Source organism: Bombina bombina, chromosome 1 (genome assembly GCF_027579735.1).
Source record: "Bombina bombina isolate aBomBom1 chromosome 1, aBomBom1.pri, whole genome shotgun sequence".
NCBI lineage: Eukaryota > Metazoa > Chordata > Amphibia > Anura > Bombinatoridae > Bombina > Bombina bombina.
In genome coordinates this window covers 451,209,105-451,223,186 of record NC_069499.1, presented here as the reverse complement: position 1 = coordinate 451,223,186, position 14,082 = coordinate 451,209,105, and the positions used below count along the sequence as shown (strand labels likewise).

The window sequence follows — 14,082 nt, the reverse complement described above, 5'->3', positions numbered from 1 at the left end:
TTAGAGGATGCAGAATTAGAGGACGGTCCGTTTCTGCGAAAGGGACGAAAATTAGACTTATTTTTAGCCTTAAAAGACCTATCCTGTGGAAGGGCGTGGCCCTTTCCCCCAGTGATGTCTGAAATAATCTCTTTCAATTCTGGTCCAAATAAAGTTTTACCTTTGAAAGGGATGTTAAGCAATTTTGTCTTGGATGACACATCCGCTGACCAAGACTTTAGCCAAAGCGCTCTGCGCGCCACGATAGCAAACCCTGAATTTTTCGCCGCTAATCTAGCTAATTGCAAAGCGGCATCTAAAATAAAAGAGTTAGCCAATTTAAGTGCGTGAACTCTGTCCATAACCTCCTCATATGGAGTTTCTCTACTGAGCGACTTTTCTAGTTCCTCGAACCAGAACCACGCTGCCGTAGTGACAGGAACAATGCCTGAAATTGGTTGTAGAAGGTAGCCTTGCTGTACAAAAATCTTTTTAAGCAAACCTTCCAATTTTTTATCCATAGGATCTTTGAAAGCACAACTATCTTCGATAGGAATAGTAGTGCGTTTGTTTAGAGTAGAAACTGCCCCCTCGACCTTAGGGACTGTCTGCCATAAGTCCTTTCTGGGGTCGACCATAGGAAATAATTTCTTAAATATAGGGGGGGGAACAAAAGGTATGCCGGGCTTTTCCCACTCCTTATTTACTATGTCCGCCACCTGCTTGGGTATAGGAAAAGCGTCGGGGGGCACCGGAACCTCTAGGAACTTGTCCATCTTGCATAATTTCTCTGGATTGACCAAGTTGTCACAATCATCCAGAGTAGATAACACCTCCTTAAGCAGTGCGCGGAGATGTTCTAATTTAAATTTAAATGTCACAACATCAGGTTCAGCTTGATGAGAAATTTTTCCTGAATCTGAGATTTCTCCATCTGACAAAACCTCCCTCATGGCCCCTTCAGATTGGTGTGAGGGTATGACAGAACAATTATCATCAGCGCCCTCTTGCTCTTCAGTGTTTAAAACAGAGCAATCGCGCTTTCTCTGATAAGTAGGCATTTTGGATAAAATATTTGCTATGGAGCTATCCATTACAGCCGTTAATTGTTGCATGGTAATAAGCATTGGCGCACTAGATGTACTAAGGGCCTCCTGCGTGGGCAAAACTGGTGTAGACACAGTAAGAGATGATGTAGTATCATGTTTACTCCCCTCATTTGAGGAATCATCTTGGGCAATTTCATTATCTGTGGCAGTACTGTCCTTACTTTGTTTGGACGCTATGGCACAATTATCACAAATTTAAATGGGGAGACACATTGGCTTTCATACATATAGAACATAGCTTATCTGAAGGTACAGACATGTTAAATAGGCTTAAACTTGTCAACAAAGCACAAAAAACGTTTTAAAACAAAACCGTTACTGTCTCTTTAAATTTCAAACAGAAAACACTTTATTACTGAATATGTGAAAAAGTATGAAGGAATTGTTCAAAAATTACCAAAATTTCACCACAGTGTCTTAAAGCATTAAAAGTATTGCACACCAAATTTCAGAGCTTTAACCCTTAAAATAACGGAACCGGAGCCGTTTTTAAATTTAACCCCTATACAGTCCCAGCTATAGTCTTTGCTGAGACCCAACCAAGCCCAGAGGGGAATACGATACCAATTGACGCCTTCTAGAAGCTTTTCCAGTGATTTTTAGATCCTCACACATGCATCTGCATGCCCTGCTCTCAAAAAACAACTGCGCAGTAATGGCGCGAAAATGAGGCCTAGTCTATAACTAGAAAGGCCCCCTGACTGGAAAAGGTGTCTAACACAGTGCCTGCCGTTTTATAAACGTTCCCCAAGATTATAAATGCAAATTGTCAGCCTAAATCTGAATAATATGCCCAAATAAAGCAATCGATTTAGCCCATAAAAATGTCTACCAGTTTTTTAGCCCATATTCAGCCCTTTATTCTGTTTGTTTGACTAAGAAAATGGCTTACCGGTCCCCATGAGGGGAAATGACAGCCTTCCAGCATTACACAGTCTTGTTAGAAATATGGCTAGTCATACCTTAAGCAGAAAAGTCTGCTAACTGTTTCCCCCAACTGAAGTTACTTCATCTCAACAGTCCTATGTGGAAACAGCAATCGATTTTAGTTACTGTCTGCTAAAATCATCTTCCTCTCACAAACAGAAATCTTCATCCTTTTCTGTTTCAGAGTAAATAGTACATACCAGCACTATTTTAAAATAACAAACACTTGATAGAAGAATAAAAACTACATTTAAACACCAAAAAACTCTTAACCATCTCCGTGGAGATGTTGCCTGTGCAACGGCAAAAAGAATGACTGGGGTGGGCGGAGCCTAGGAGGGACTATATGTCCAGCTTTGCTGGGACTCTTTGCCATTTCCTGTTGGGGAAGAGAATATCCCACAAGTAAGGATGACGCCGTGGACCGGACACACCAATGTTGGAGAAAATGCAGCAATCTTTCTGAAATTTTCTCAGTATGTAGCTAAAGCCTTACTAAGATTGCACCAAAACGATTTTTCCTTATCCAAAAAATCGATTGCCCTGAATAAGTGTCAACCAGTATATTAGCCCTATTCTGTAAGCATTCAATTCCTTACTAAGTCTGTGAACATAGCTTACCCTCCCCTCATGGGGATCTTGTCAGTCTTCTAGCATTATCTAAGTCTTGTCTAGAAATAAATGTCTGAACATACCTCATTGCAGATTACCCTGCAAACCGTTCCCCCCCAACTGAAGTTTTCTGGTGCTCCTGAGTCCTGTGTGGGAACAGCAGTGGATTTTAGTTACAACATGCTAAAACCATTTTCCTCTCAGCAGAAATCTTAATCACTTTTCTGCTAGAGAGTAAATAGTACAAACCGGTACCATTTAAAATAACAAACTTTTGATTGAAGATAATAAAAACTACAATTCTAACACCACATTCACTTTACACTCCCGAGAGAGACCCTAGTGCTTAGAGCCAGCAAAGAGAATGACTGGGGGGTGGAGCTAGAGGGGGAGCTATATGGACAGCTTTGCTGTGTGGTCTCTTTGCTACTTCCTGTAGGGAATGAGAATATCCCACAAGTAAAGGATGAATCCGTGGACTGGATACACCGTGCAAGAGAAATCCTATTGACTGATGCAATCAGCCAATAGGATTGAGCTTGCATTCTATTGGCTGTTCCAATTCCGATTGGCTGATAGAATTCTATCAGCCAATCGGAATCTAAGGGACGCCATCTTGGATGACGTCATTTGAAGGAACCTTCATTCGTCGGAAGAAGAGGATGCTCTGCGACGGATGTCTTGAGGGTGGACCCACTCCGCGCTGGATGGATGAAGACTTCTGCCTGTCTGGAGTACCACTTCTCCCGGCTTGGATGAAGACTTCTCCCGACTTCGTTGAGGATTTCTTGACGCTTCGCTGAGGACTTCTCCCGGCTTCGTTGAGGATGGATGTCGGCTCTTCAAAACTGTAAGTGGATCTTCAGGGGTTAGTGTTATTTTTAAGGGTTTATTGGGTGGGTTTTAGTTTTAGATTAGGGTTTGGGCAGAAATAGAGCTAAATGCCCTTTTAAGGGCAATGCCCATCCAAATGCCGTTTTCAGGCCAATGGGGAGCTTAGGTTTTTTTAGTTAGGGTTTTATTTGGGGGTTGGTTTTGTGGGCGGTGGGTTTTACTGTTGGGGGGGTTATTTGTATTTTTTTTTTTCAGGTAAAAACAGAATTTATGTTTACCTGATAAATTTCTTTCTCCTACGGTGTATCCGGTCCACGGCTTCATCCTTACTTGTGCGATATTCTCAATCCCTACAGGAAGTGGCAAAGAGAGCACACAGCAGAGCTGTCCATATAGCTCCCCTCAGGCTCCGCCCCCCCAGTCATTCGACCGACGGTTAGGAGAAAAAGGAGAACCATAGGGTGCAGTGGTGACTGTAGTTTACAAAAATAAAATTTAAACCTGACCAAATGCCAGGGTGGGCCGTGGACCGGATACAACGTAGGAGAAAGAAATTTATCAGGTAAACATAAATTCTGTTTTCTCCTACATTGGTGTATCCGGTCCACGGCTTCATCCTTACTTGTGGGAACCAATACCAAAGCTTTAGGACACGGATGAAGGGAAGGGAACAAGTCAGGTAACCTAAACGGAAGGCACCACTGCTTGTAAAACCTTTCTCCCAAAAATAGCCTCCGAAGAAGCAAAAGTATTGAATTTGTAAAATTTGGCACATGTATGCAGTGAAGACCAAGTCGCTGCCTTACAGATCTGTTCAACAGAAGCCTCATTCTTGAAAGCCCATGTGGAAGCCACAGCTCTAGTAGAGTGACCCGTAATTCGTTCAGGAGGCTGCCTTCCAGCAGTCTCATAAGCCAACCGGATGATGCTTTTCAGCCAGAAAGACAGAGAGGTCGCAGTCGCCTTTTGACCTCTCCTCTTGCCAGAATAGACGACAAACAAGGACGATGTTTGTCTGAAGTCTTTAGTTGCTTTTAGATAAAACTTCACGAACCACATCAAGATTGTGTAACAGACGTTCCTTGTTAGAAACTGGATTAGGACACAGAGAAAGAACAACTATTTCCTGGTTAATATTCTTATTGGAAACCACTTTTGGAAGAAAACCAGGCTTGGTACGTAAAACGACCTTATCTGTATGAAACACCAGATAGGGTGAATTACACTGCAAAGCAGACAATTCAGAAACTCTTCTAGCAGAAGAATTAGCAACCAAAAACAAAACTTTCTAAGATAGCAACTTAATATCTATGGAATGTAGAGGTTCAAACAGAACCCCTTGAAGAACTGAAAGAACTAAATTTAGACTCCATGGAGGAGCCACAGGTCTGTAGACAGGCTTGATTCTGACTAAAGCCTGTACAAACGGCTGAACATCTGGCACGGCTGCCAGACGCTTGTGTAACAAAACAGACAGAGCAGATATCTGTCCTTTTAAGGAACTAGCTGATAGACCTTTCTCCAATCCTTCTTGGAGAAAGTATAGTATCCTTGGAATCCTAATCTTACTCCATGAGTAACCCTTGGATTCGCACCAGCAAAGATATTTCCGCCATATCTTATGATAAATTTTCTTGATGACAGGCTTTCTAGCCTGAATCAGAGTATCTATAACTGATTCTGAAAACCCCCGCTTAGCTAGAATCAAGCGTTCAATCTCCAAGCAGTCAGTTGCAGAGAAACTAGGTTTGGATGTTCGAATGGACCTTGGATTAGAAGGTCCTGCCTCAAAGGTAGCTTCCATGGTGGAACCGATTACATATTCACCAGGTCTGCATACCAAGTCCTGCGTGGCCACGCAGGAGCTATTAGAATTACCGAAGCCTTCTCCTGTTTGATCCTGGCTATTAGCCGGGTGAGAAGAGGAAACGGTGGAAAGACATAATCTAGATTGAACGACCAAGGCGCCACTAAGGCATCTACCAATGTCGCCTTGGGATCCCTGGACCTGGACCCGTAGCGTGGAACCTTGGAGTTCTGACGTGACGCCATCAGATCCAGATCTGGAAGGCCCCATAGTTGAGTTAACTGGGCAAAAACCTCCGGGTGAAGTTCCCACTCCCCCGGATGTAAAGTCTGACGACTCAGATAATCTGCTTCCCAGTTGTCCACTCCTGGGATGTGAATTGCTGATAGATGGCAGGAGTGATCCTCTGCCCATTTGATGATCTTGGTTACCTCCCTCATCGCCAGGGAACTCTTTGTTCCTCCCTGATGATTGATGTACGCTACAGTCATCATGTTGTCCAACTGAAATCTGATGAATTTGGCCTCCGCTAGTTGAGGCCATGTCTGGAGCGCATTGAATATCGCTCTCAATTCCAAAATGTTTATCGGGAGAAGAGATTCTTCTCGAGACCAAAGACCCTGAGCTTTCAGGGACTCCCAGACCGCACCCCAGCCTAAGAGGCTGGCGTCGGTCGTGACAATGATCCACTCTGGTCTGCGGAAACTCATTCCCTGAGACAGGTGATCCTGAGACAACCACCAGAGGAGTGACTCTCTGGTTTCCTGGTCCATTTGTATTTGAGGAGACAAATCTGCATAATCCCCATTCCACTGTTTAAGACCACTGCAACTGTGCATGCTCAAATGAATTCGAGCAAATGGAACCACGTCCATTGCCGCCACCATTAGTCCTATTACCTCCATGCACTGACCTATGGAGGGTTGAGGAATGGCTTCAAGAACTCGACAAGTGTTTAAAAGTTTTAACTTCCTGACCTCCGTCAGAAAGATCTTCATTTCTACCTAGTCTATTATTGTTCCCAGGAAGGGAACCCTTGTGAACAGAGACAGAGAACTCTTTTCTATGTTCACCTTCCATCCGTGAGACCTTAGAAAGGCTAGAACAATGTCCGTATGAGCCTTTGCTTTGTGAAAGGACGACGCTTGTATTAAGATGTCGTCTAGGTAAGGTGCTACTGCAATGCCCCTTGGCCTTAGCACCACTAGAAGGGACCCTAGCACTTTTGTGAAAATTCTGGGGGCAGTAGCCAATCCGAAGGGAAGAGCCACGAACTGGTAATGTTTGTCCAGAAAGGCGAACCTTAGGAACTGATGGTGATCTTTGTGGATAGGAATATGCAGGTATGCATCCTTTAAGTCCACGGTAGTCATATATTGACCTTCATGGATCATTGGTAAGATTGTCCGAATGGTTTCCATTTTGAATGATGGAACTCAGAGGAATTTGTTTAGGATTTTTAAATCCAGAATTGGCCTGAAAGTTCCTTCCTTTTTGGGAACTACAAACAGGTTTGAGTAAAAACCCAGTCCTTGTTCTGCTGTTGGAACTGGGTGTATCACTCACATCTTTAAAAGGTCTTCTACACAAAGTAAGAATGCCTGTCTCTTTATCTGGTCTAAAGACAAGCGAGACATGTGGAACCTTCCCTTTGGAGGGAGGTCCTTGAATTCTAGAAGATACCCCTGAGAGACAATTTCTAGAGCCCAGGGGTCCGGAACATCTCTTGCCCAAGCCTGAGCAAAGAGAGAAAGTCTGCCCCCTACTAGATCCGGTCCCGGATCGGGGGCTACCCCTTCATGCTGTCTTGGTAGCAGCAGCAGGTTTCTTGGCCTGTTTACCCTTGTTCCAGCCTTGCAATGGTTTCCATGCTGGTTTGGGCTGGGATGCGTTACCCTCTTGCCTAGTGGCTGTAGAGGTAGAAGCCGGTCCGTTCCTGAAATTGCGAAAGGAACGAAAATTAGACTTATTTTTAGCTTTGAAAGGTCTATCCTGTGGAAGGGCATGGCCCTTTCCCCCAGTGATATCTGAAATAATTTCTTTCAACTCTGGGCCGAATAGGGTCTTACCCTTGAAAGGAATATTAAGCAATTTTGTTTTGGACGACACATCCGCCGACCACGATTTTAGCCAAAGCGCTCTACGCGCCACTATTGCGAAACCAGATTTTTTTGCCACTAATTTAGCTAACTGAAAAGCGGCATCTGTAATGAAAGAATTAGCCAACTTCAGGGCGTGAATTCTATCCATGACTTCATCATAAGAAGTCTCCTTCTGGAGCGAGTTTTCTAATTCCTCAAACCAAAAAGCAGCTGCAGTAGTTACAGGAATAATGCAAGAAATTGGTTGAAGAAGAAAACCTTGTTGAACAAAAAATTTCTTAAGTAAACCTTCTAATTTTTTATCCATAGGATCTTTGAAAGCGCAACTGTCTTCCATTGGTATAGTCGTGCCCTTAGCTAGCGTTGAAACTGCCCCCTCTACCTTAGGGACCGTCTGCCACGTGTCCCGTCTGGGGTCAACAATGGGGAACATTTTCTTAAATATAGGAGGGGGAACAAAAGGTACACCTGGCTTCTCCCACTCCTTATTCACTATATCCGCCACCCTCTTAGGTATCGGAAACGCATCAGTGTGTACTGGGACCTCTAAGAATTTATCAATTTTACACAATTTTTCTGGGACCACCAAAGGGTCACAATCATCAAGTGTAGCTAGGACCTCCTTAAGTAGGGCGCGGAGGTGTTCTAGCTTAAATTTAAATGCTATGGTATCAGGCTCTGCCTGCTGAGCAATTTTTCCTGTGTCAGAAATTACTCCCTCAGACAGGCCCTCCCTCACCGCCAAGTCAGATTGATGTGAGGGCACTACAGATAAATTATCCTCTGCGTCTGCTTGCTCATTTTCTGTATTTAATACTGAGCAAACACGTTTCCTTGGAAAAGCTGGCAGTTTGGATAAAAATGCTGCGAGAGAATTATCCATTACTGCTGCTAACTGCTGCATAGTAATAGCAATTGGAGCGCTAGATGTACTGGGCAACGCTTGCGCGGGCATAGCTGGTGTTGACACAGGAGGGGATAGTGGGCTATCCTTACTACCTTCAGCTAAAGAATCATCTTGGGCTACATCTTTAAGCGTGATTGTACGGTCCTTAAGCTGTTTGGACGCTATGGCACACTTCACACATAAATTTAATGGGGGAACCACCTTGGCCTCTAAACATACAGAACATAGGCTATCTGAAGGGTCAGACATGTTTGACAGACTTAGACAGAACTTCAATGCAATAAAAATAATTTTTGACAAAAACGTTACTGTCTCTTTAAATAATAAAAGTGCACACTTTATTACTGAAACATCAAAAACCCATCAAATAAACATCCGATTTTAATGAAATTTTCACCACAGTGTCTTAATGCTTTGAGAAGATTTCACACAAATTTTCAAACCAATTAACCCCTTAATGCCCAAACCGGAGCTAATAACAGCAGTTAACCGGTTAAAAACACTACAGTCCCATGCCACAGTCTCTACTGCGGCGGCCTTTACCTTCCTTAGGGATTTTTTTATTAGGAAATAAGCCTCTATGAAGTCCTTTCTGATGCCTCTGGACTCCCCACGTGAAGCTGCATGAACTGCCTAGTGAAAAACAATTGCGCAATTGAGGCACGAAAATGAAGCCTCCTCCCTCTACATTCCAGAGTGGAGGGGCCTTTCTGACTAGATTAGGTGTCTAAGTAACTGCCAGGCGTAATACTAAACCCCAAGAGTGTTTCAAAGTCTGAAAAAACACCTTATTTACACTTCAAACATGCCAAAAGGCAATCGATTTAGCCCACAATAGTGTCAACCAGCATAGAGCCCTTAATATAAGCCATAATTTTATACAGAGTCTAAGAAAAATGGCTTACCTATCCCAGAGGGGATTGCTGACAGTCTTCTAGCATTACTAGGTCTTGTTAGAAAAATGACTGATCATACCTGAAGCAGTTAAGCCTGCAAACTGTTCCCCCCAACTGAAGTTCTCTGGTTTCAACAGTCCTGCGTGAGAACAGCAATGGATTTTAGTTACTGGTGCTAAAATCATATTCCTCTCGGCAGAAATCTTCATCACTTTCTGCTACAGAGTAAATATTACAAGCCGGCACTATTTTAAAATAGCAAACTCTTGATAGAAGAATAAAAAACTACAACTAAACACCACATACTCTTTACCACCCCCGTGGAGATGCTACTAGTTAGAGCGGCAAAGAGAATGACTGGGGGGGCGGAGCCTGAGGGGAGCTATATGGACAGCTCTGCTGTGTGCTCTCTTTGCCACTTCCTGTAGGGATTGAGAATATCCCACAAGTAAGGATGAAGCCGTGGACCGGATACACCAATGTAGGAGAAAGAGACGATTTCTTTGGGGCAATTCCCTGCAAAAGGGTTTTTTTTTATTTTGATAGAGCTATTAGATTAGGTGTAATTAGTTTAAATATCTTGTAATTTGCTTTTTATTTTGTGTAATTTAGTGTGTGTTTGTTTTTGTAATTTAGGTATTTGTATTTAATTTAGGTAATTGTATTTAATTTAGGTAATTTATTTAATTGTAGTGTAAGGTTAGGTGTTAGTGTAAGATAGGTTAGGTTTTATTTTATAGGTAAATTTGTATTTACTTTAGCTAGGTAGTTATTAAATAGTTAATAACTATTTAGTAACTATTCTACCTAGTTAAAATAAATACAAACTTGCCTGTAAAATAAAAATAAACCCTAAGCTAGATACAATGTAACTATTATATTGTAGCTAGTTTAGGGTTTATTTTACAGGTAAGTATTTAGTTTTAAATAGGACTTATTTAGTTATTAATAGTAGGTTTTCTTTAGATTTATTTTAATTATATTTAAGTTAGTGGGTGTTAGGGTTAGACTTAGGTTTAGGGGTTAATAACTTAAGTATAGTGGCAACAACATTGGGGGCGGCAGATTAGGGGTTAATAACTAATGTAGGTTGCAGCGATGTTCGGGACAGCAGATTAGGGGTTAATAATATGTAACTAGTGTTTGCGAGGCGGGAGTGCTGCGGTTAATATGTTTATTATAGTAGCGGCGTTGTCCGGAGCGGCACATTAGGGGTTAATAAGTATAATGTAGGTGTCAGTGATGTCGGGGGCAACAGATTAGGGGTTAATAAGTGTAAGATTAGGGGTATTTAGACTCGGGGGACATGTTAGGGTGTTAGGTGTAAACATAAATTTAGTTTCCCAATAGGAATCAATGGGGCTGCATTACTGAGCTTTACGCTGCTTTTTTGCAGGTGTTAGGCTTTTTTTCAGCCGGCTCTCCCCATTGATGTCTATGGGGAAATCGTGCATGAGCACGTACAACCAGCTCACCGCTGACTTAAGCAGCGCTGGTATTGGAGTGCGGTATGGAGCACAATTTTGCTCTATGCTCACTTCTTGTCTTTTAACGCCGGGTTTATAAAAACCTGTAATACCAGCGCTGTAGGTAAGTGAGCGGTGACAATAACGTGCAAGTCAGCACCGCACCCCTCTTACCACAAAGCTCGTAATCTAGCTGTGTATTTTTTAATAAAGTACTGTATATTACACTTGATTTTGGAGGCATTTGGTGGACATTTATAAAATTAACCAGAGATCTGACCTCTGGTTAATTTTATAAGCGCTAATTGCTAGTGCTGTACGGATATAACTGAGATTTTGTTTCACATTTTGTAATTATTTACATGTTTAGGGCTAGATTACAAGTGGAGCGGTATTTAGCGCTGCCACTCAAGAGTAAACTTTGCAAGAAGTAAGCTTTTTGTGTGCACTGGGTAGCGTAAGTATTACAAGTTGAAAGTAAAAGTTTTGCGCATGTCCGAAACCCGATAAGTGTTAACTTCAGGACTTCGGATATCACAACAGCGCCAATGCTTTCCCCCCATAGACTTCAAAGGAGAGCGTGGAAGAAAAAAACATAACACTTATTACTTGTGCACTAATTCGACTACTACTACTATTTAACATTACAATGTTCTTCACATACAGGAATGCTAGTTTTATTGTAAATACATATTTCTATATGTATCTGTATATACATATACCGTATATATCTTAGCATATAGATATAGATATTTATTTGACATTAACATTATCAGATATATATAAAAAATATATTTAAAAATAAAAATTACATCTTTTTCTATGTGAAGAACATAGGAATGTTTTTTGCGATTTAGGTTAGTGCACATGAAAACTTAGTTATCTTAAGGCACGATATTGAAATAGTAAAAAATAATTATTACAAATTATTATATATACATATAGTATATATATATATATATATATATTTATATTATTTTATTTTTTTCATTCATTCTATGGATTATTTTTTAAAAATTACAGTATCTATAAAGAAAAATTTAATACATTTTTAAATTTGATTAATTTTAAACTGAAACGGTACATATGTAAAATTTAAACAGTACTTCTGTAAAACAATGTTTTCTTGAAACATACCATAACCATATCGTTATAAGACAAGTTTTTGATGTAACATAAAGAGCTATATTCCACTCCAGTCTTTTTCAACAGTTTTATAAGTGAAGAACTGTAACTGTAGTCCAAATCTTCAGTCTGTACTAAATAAATCCATAATAGTGTTTTGGTGCTGGTCTGTACTAAATAAATCCATAATAGTTTTTTGGTGCTGAACATGAACAATAAAAAACTACTGATATAACTGCAGTCTAACAAAATCAGTATACCCAAACGCGTCTGTTTGTTTAATTAGAATTATTAATATTAAGAAAAATAAATACAGAGAAAGCGCCCATTTCCTATAGCAATGGTATTTAAATGAAGCCACACCATCAGCTTTATATAGATTAAGTAACCCTAATTTTTTTTTTTTTTTCTTTTTTTTAATATTTTTTTATTGAGGTAATGTGTAATAACAGTAAAACGAAAACTATGTCCAGACACAGAACAGAGTTATAAGAATAAACATACAATTCTCATACAGAAAACAGACTTATGTTAAAACATTCAGGTACAAGCATTATAATTCTAGGCACCATTGTCTAAACCTCAACGGTACTACGTATAAACGGATGAGAACTTTTATTATACAATATAGTAAGTTCACTAGTAAGAGAGTAACTGCTGACATGGGCAACAAGACTATGTCTGAGATTCTGATCATAAAAAGAAAAAAAAGAAAGAAAAAAGAAACTAGTGTATGGTAAACATGGGTGACTGGAACATATAATAATGAAACCTCATTTGTTTAACCTTTGACTTAGTAAGGATAAGAATGGTCCCCAAGTTGCAAAGGCAACCATATAATAGTGTATCTTTGGGTCTCTGGGCTTTTTGGGTATCAAATGAGCGGGGGTAACTCCTAACGAAGTTATGGGTAAAGGGGAGAAACTAATATAAGTATAATATTGGGGAGTGGGCTGAGGTGTTACCGAAGGTAAAGATCGTTGTATAGAAGCTTCCTTAGGTCGAGACCGCTCTGGGCAGCTACGTAATATAGATTGTATATCTCGTGAGTTTAGAACAAAGCAAATGTGACAAAAAAAAGAGAGAATGCAGATGCAAGTCATGTCAACTGATTAAATGCATATACAGAACAGTAAACATAAGAAAACATGAGATTAAATTTATACCACATACTGACATATACGTACATAGTAGGAAGGAGTTTATAATACTGCAAATATATATTAAGACTGCACCCGATATGTTACTTAATGTGAGAATACTAGAGACAAAAGCACATAAGTATAGTAGGTCCTCAAAGAGACTACACTAAAGGGTATCTACTATGTGTTACTGCCTTATTGAGGGATCGTTAGAAGGAATGTGGAGATCCTATATACATAGATCCTTATAAGCTATTCTGCGTCAGCATGCATATGTCTGTGGGGGAGGTAGGAGTACCTTCCAGCATGGGTACAAGATATATACCAAGGTTAAGCATGTCCCCAGGGAGCCCATTCTAGAGCTAATAGGATTATGTTTGTGTACATCATTGCCCTAGATAACAATTTGATTATTAGTCCAATCATACTAGGGTCAGTCTACCTGCTAATATAGGGCTTACTCAAAGCTTAGAGTGATGTTAATTACTAGTCTGATTAAAAGTAATTGTAACCAAACATTCCCCAAGAGATAGAGTTCCTGAAACCTCTCTAAAAACAGGGGTCTGAGCCCTGGTGTCTGCTAAATAGATAACATTTGTGTTGTTGCACCGTTCAATATTGACATACCCCTTCATACATAGTAGAGTCTCTTGTACGGTAGAGGGAGTATAACAGAAATAGAACTCTGTAGAAAGATCAGACAGATAGTTAGCCCTGAAGTCCACCAAATTACATAAAATATAATAATAGAGAGAACTTCTGGGTGATCTAGATTGTCATATGACTATTGACTCAATACATGCCTTGGTGATTCACTATGTCCCTGCCGCCTATACAGGTCATACTAGATTTATCTTGGGTGAAACAAGTAACATGGGCGCCAGCCACAACTGCAGATACTGCCCCTTACTGAATAATAATAAAACATTGTGCTATAAGTACACTTACGAGGGTATATCTATAGGAGTGCAGCGTTATAGTATTATGTTGATAGACATATCCTTATGTAATAGGTGCATAACAAATAACTGATCAGCTTGGAGGACAAGGGTAACATGTGGGTAATACAAAATAAGACAGCTAAATCATAAAGACAAAAGGTAAAGCATAGAAATAAACCTTCTGAGTGAGTATAAGTGACCTATAACTATTAGGTAATCTTCCGTCAAGAGGACA

The 14,082-nt window shown here is 40.4% G+C and overlaps 1 protein-coding gene across 4 annotated transcripts in view; it reads right to left on the bottom strand.

Annotated features, from left to right (window-relative positions):
* METAP1D (methionyl aminopeptidase type 1D, mitochondrial) overlaps positions 1 to 14,082 on the bottom strand; it is a 764,107-nt gene that overhangs the window by 686,633 nt on the left and 63,392 nt on the right. The window contains exon 1 of one of the 4 annotated variants that reach the window (XM_053698440.1): positions 13,534 to 13,576. The exons of the other annotated variants lie outside the window; for them this stretch is intronic. The gene's annotated coding sequence lies outside the window, so the exon portion shown is untranslated. Of the gene's footprint in view, positions 1 to 13,533; positions 13,577 to 14,082 lie in introns of those variants that run through there. 4 annotated transcript variants of the gene reach the window in all.